The sequence below is a fragment of the Aegilops tauschii genome, chromosome 2 (genome assembly GCF_002575655.3).
Source record: "Aegilops tauschii subsp. strangulata cultivar AL8/78 chromosome 2, Aet v6.0, whole genome shotgun sequence".
NCBI classification, from domain to species: Eukaryota; Viridiplantae; Streptophyta; class Magnoliopsida; order Poales; family Poaceae; genus Aegilops; species Aegilops tauschii.
This window is the reverse complement of record NC_053036.3, coordinates 264325250-264330760: the sequence shown is the minus strand read 5'-3', so window position 1 is coordinate 264330760 and position 5511 is coordinate 264325250.

Below are 5511 nucleotides of genomic sequence, written 5' to 3'. Positions count from 1 at the left end.
TTGATTATCTGCAAAATCCTAGCGAAAGGGTGAACAATATGGTTCGGAGGATGGTTTTGATCTATGGAACCATATCACCGGATTGTTATAGAAGTTCATAAGTTTTCACCCAAGTTTGCATCAAGAGGTTCAAACAAGCAATGGCCGATATAGAATTATCATCCTATGAATATGTAAAATGGCCGATGGAGTGTTGACATCATCCTTAGAGAGCAAGCTATGTGCAAGTTATTTTTCGGTACACAAGCTTTGCCGAAAAACAGGGGTCATGTGTTGACACCAGATTTTGGCACGGTCAAGAACTTATTTAAGAAGACCAGAAATGCAAAAGTGATCAACATCAAAAAGTTCCGTATTGTTGATATGAACATCTTTGAAGTTTGGGCCATTGCCATCCGATCTCATCTCGAAGGCAGAATTTGTGTTCGAAATACTGAAATTTTGTTTTCAGAACACTATTCGGCTCATTACGCACCCAAGGGTGCCTCGTATGGAAAAATAATCTACACGAGTTTTCTTCGTCCTGTCGAAACGATCGATTTTGATATAAAGTACGTTTCAATCCGAGTTCTTATCCAAAAGTTAGAGCCATCAGAATGCACCTCTGTCAAAAGGCAGAAAATGGCACGCCCACCAGACACCCTGTCTGATGGGTAGCGCGAATAATAGCTTATTTTGCGCGAGGTGGAGAGGGCTGGTTGAACAGTAGCCGGTGGAGTAGCGCGCGGTGGAGGCTGGATGAACAGGAGCCCGTGGATGAACAGTCGCAGGTGGAGGCTGGAGGAGGTCGACAGTGGATGAACAGTAGCCCGTGGAGGCTGGAGGGGGTCGACGGTAGAGATGAACAGTATCCTGTGGAGTCCCGTTTTGCGGTACGCCACACCCCTCCCAATGAACAGGACCCCCGTTTCGAGCGTAGCGCTCCAACACAAGTCCGTTTCCTCCATTTGCGGTACGCCACACCCCTCCCGATCAACAGGACCCCCGTTTCGACCATAGGAGATCCGTTTCCTCCGTTTTGCGGTATGCCAGACCCCTCCCGATGAACAGGATCCCGTTTCGAACGTGGCCGGTCGAACACAAGGCCGTTTCCTCCGTTCTGCGGTACGCCAGGCCTTGTTTCCATCAGCTGTTCCGTCCAAGCCCTCCCGATGAACACGACGACGCATTCCGTTCCGACCCAGCCGGTTGGCTCCCCATGACCACGACGACGACGTTGTTTCTCTGTTCCGACCCAGCCATGTACACGAGCCCCGGCCGTATGTATGCGCGAGTAGGCATTCGAGTCCCTGCCCGTATGTACGTACGTGGCCGTATTTTCATTCTTGCACACTGGCCGCTGTACGTACGTGTACATGCTACGTGCGCGCCTCTACTACGACACGTGTGTGCCTCTACATCGACCAGTATGTACGTACACGTTCACGACCAGAATGAAAACGCTACGTACGCTTCGACCAGGTGGGTCCCGACTGTTAGGCACTTCCTTATGTGCGAAGATGTAGCTGGTGGGTCCCAGCAGTCAGGGGGGCGAATCATTTTTTTTTTGCCCGGACGCACTTCCTTGCGTGCGAAGATGTAGCTGGTAGGTCCCAGCAGTCAGGGGGAAATGTTTTTTTCGTGAAATATAGTTGTCCGTCCGGTGGGTCCCTGCTGTCAGGTGGAGGAATAATTATTTTGCGCGTAATAAGGAGGCACTTCCTTGCGGCCGCCGTGGACCCAGCTCTCAGCCTCTCCATGTACAGTACTCTTTCGATGGAAGTCCTTGACCACGTTGACCACGCCACGCCGAGAGCACCAGGGCGGTGGACGACGGCGAGGCCTAGGAAGGGGACGACGCAGAGCCGGGGAAGACGCGGAAGTGGAAGCCCACGCGGAGAGGAGTACGAGGGTTCACTGGTTTGGCTATGGTGTGAGGCTGTCGTCGCCGCAGGGCCTGGCCAGCGGTGGGAATAGTAGGGGCGGTGAGGCCTCCGCGGCAGCACAGCCGGCCACGGGAGGCAGGAGCATGTGGCACGACCGACGCTGCTTTGGGTGGCTGGAGCAACAAGACCAGAGGTTGAAGAAGCACTACGGCCGTTGGATGGACATTGTACGGTGACTGGAGCTAGAATCGTTCATATTGACTAAGTTGACAAAGCACTCCGTCCCCGTCAACTTAGTAGGCCCATAGGTCAGCTTCCGAGACGGTGCGCCCCAGATGACAGGGGGAGGAATCATTTTTTGGGCGGGTGAAGCTAGAATATCCGAGATTGAAGAAGAAGCACGGCATCCGTTGGATGGACATCCAACGGCCACTGCTGCTAGAACCGTGTGTTGACTATAAGTTGACAAAGCCTTGCATACGCGTCAACTCTTTTTTTGAGGGGACGCGTCAACTTAGTAAGGCCACAAGTGTGTGGCAGAGAACTTATAGCCCATTTGTGATTTGTAAGAATGTGCAGCCAATTTTTGAATACTAATGGAATTTACTACAGCCCATTTACAGTTTGTTAAAAGTACAGCCCATTTCAACCAATAGTTCAAAACAGAATTCAATAAAATTTCCCACATTTTGATGGGATCCGAAATATTTTTATCACGAAATTTCTAGTCATATTAAATACAATTTAATATAAATTTATATTATGTAAAAATCCAACGAAACATTGCGGACGCAACAATTAATGAAATTAAAATTTTCAATATCGAAAAATAAATTTTATAAAGTAATTACGTGGTTGGTGCATTTTTTATAGTTACTGCCCAGTTTTTATAATTACATCCCATTTATTATTTCTTAAAGCCCATTTTCTTGTTAAGCCTAATGCATCCCTCCTAGGAAAGATTTGCAGCCCAGCGGGGCGGAGAATAACAACTTGACCTTGCCTGGGTATTCCTAAAAAAGTATAGCTAGGCTAGCCATTTTCAGCTTGAAAAAAATTAATATCTGGGCTGGATATCTGGCCTGGGCTAGACGGGCCACAACTCGCCCAGTTAATAGCTGCAGCGATGTTTCGTTGTTGTTCAGAGGAGAAAAATTAATATCTGGGCTAAACATCGCTCAAGAAAAACCCTGCAGTGCTCACACCTCAAAAACACAAATACTGCTCGAGCTGCTTGGTCCCAGCTATCGGCCGCTTCTTGTGCAATTCTCTCGTTTATTGACTACATAGGTTCACAATGGTGTGGGACCGTGATGTCAGGAAACCAGGAGGAAGCAAAAAAATTTACAGTTTTATATACTAATAAGGAGGCACTTGCTGTCATCCTCTCCAAGTAAAGTCATCTCCTCATCCTCATGTCCGTTGACCATGTTGACAACGCGAGACGGCGGCGCCACGGCGAGTGCAACAACTCGAAGGACGACGGAGAGGGCCTCGCGGGCCCTATGGATGGTCTGATACAGCGCCCGCTGCTCATTCGGGAAGCCAGGATCATAGGGCCACATGTCCGCGACAGCATTGTCATTCGCTTGTTCACCGGTGCTCGTTGAGGAGACGAAGGTTGCAGCACAGGTCCTCCTGCGCTGGTAGCTCTTCCGCCATTATGGCGTCGAAGTGCGGCCGCACCTGCTCTACGGTGAACACGGCATGAACCGGCTTGGACAGTGGCACCGGCTCCTGGTCGGAAGCTACGTCCATCGTCTGATTGTCGTCGCTCAGCTCGGCGAAGTAGCTGGCGAGCTAGCATGTCCGGCTGCTGGACCGACCCGCTGCCAAGCACGAGTCTGACTGCCCTGGCCCACCCAGACCGCCTCCCTCGCCCGCGCGTGCTTTCCGCCCGAAACGGTTAGCGCCGCTGTGACACCCAAAAATTTTATTTGGCTTTTTCAAACTTTTATTTGGATTTGAGGGAGGTTATTTAAAAATTCTTCTTCTAAAGAACTCTCCCTCTCAAAAATTTTCTTTTATGACTAGTACTTTGTTTGGATTCACCCAAGACTTGATTTTTGGTCTTGGAGGTTTTTCCATCTTATGTGGACTCAACACAAATGTTTTTCATTTGGGGAAAGTTTTTGAAAAATCTTTTAAAATAGCCTATGGCATTTGGAGTGATCCTTTTCCCTTTCAAAAATCTCCTCTTGCCATGACATGAGTGGAAATCCCCTCCCAAAAGCCATCTCCCATCTTTGTGTCAAGATATACTTCAAATCCAGCAAGTTGAACCTCCCCATGTTCTTCCTTCCATTTATTTCTTATCAAAAATAATTTCTGCCCTGTACTTTGGCTCTTGGAGATTTACAAAGGAACTACCTTTTCTCCTTTGAGTTTTGCCTCCAAACCTTTTTCCCTGGCTAGTCCTTAGAGCCCTCAACCAAGATCCATGATGATCCACTGGTCTCCAGTTCAAAAATTTCAAATTGTGCTTGCTGCAAGTTTGGACCATATTTGCCAAATTTGATGAAATTCAATTGTTTTCTCCTCCTAAAAATCTGAGAAAATTCAGGCAGCCTCTGGATGCATTGAGAGGTCACCTCACCAAGTCCCAGCTCCAGAAAATTTTTTCTTCATGCCAAATCATTTCGTCGAACACCTGAAGGGCACTGTCACTGTCAAGTTCAGAGATTCAGAGTCACAGTTTCAGTGAGCACTGTCGTTTTCTTAAGAACCCGTTCTCGATCTCGCCAGTAGCCGCGGTGGCGCCGTGCGCCCTGTGCTTCCTTCTTATCCCCTGCGCCGCACGATCACCTGGAGGCTTGCGGGCGTCGGTGACGAGCAGGAGGAGGTGCGCCACCCCGTGAGCGACGGCAGCAGCGGCCTTTGCGGCTGCCAGAGAGAGGCGCAGCGTTGGACGGCGCCGTCCAGCGCCGCCCAAGCCACCAGAGGCCACCGCGTGGCCATACACTCACCCGTGCACGCTGCAGTCCGTCGTCGTGAACTGGTAGGCGCGGAGCACGCTCCCTGCCGCTGCCGTGCCCGTACGGCCGTCCCGTCGAGGATCGGCGCATTACGCCTAGCCCGACCGAGGTTTAGCGGGGGAACGGCACCAGTGATCCTCCCTGATGGTGCCTAGCCGCTTAAACCCCCTGCCCAACCTCTGCCTCGCCGTAATCGCTCGCCGGAGCTACCCCGTTCACGGCCACCCTCTCGGATCGCCTATAAAAGGAGGTCCCGAGCTCGAACTCGAACCCGCACCACCTCTACACACCACCAATACCACGCCAAGCCACTGGGCAGCCCCCGAGGGAGTCGTCTTCCCCAACTCCGGCCGCCTCGACCCGCCACGGGATCCAGCACGATTCACTCCCGTGCGTGCACCCCCACCCCTCAACTCTTTCCAGTAGTCTCCTAATGCTTCCACTCTTCTGACCCGCGCATCAATTTGGAGTTTGCAGCACCCACCGGAGTACTCCACCATCGCCCGGACCACCGTCCGCCGGAGAAAGTGTCGTCGTCGACGTGGTGCTCTCCGACGGCCAAGTCCACCACCCACCGACGCGGAAGATCACCCTGAAACTATTGGTACCCTCCGATCTCTCTGCCCCGCCGTGGTTCGACGCCGGCGGCCACCGCAGCCTTCGGGCGCCGG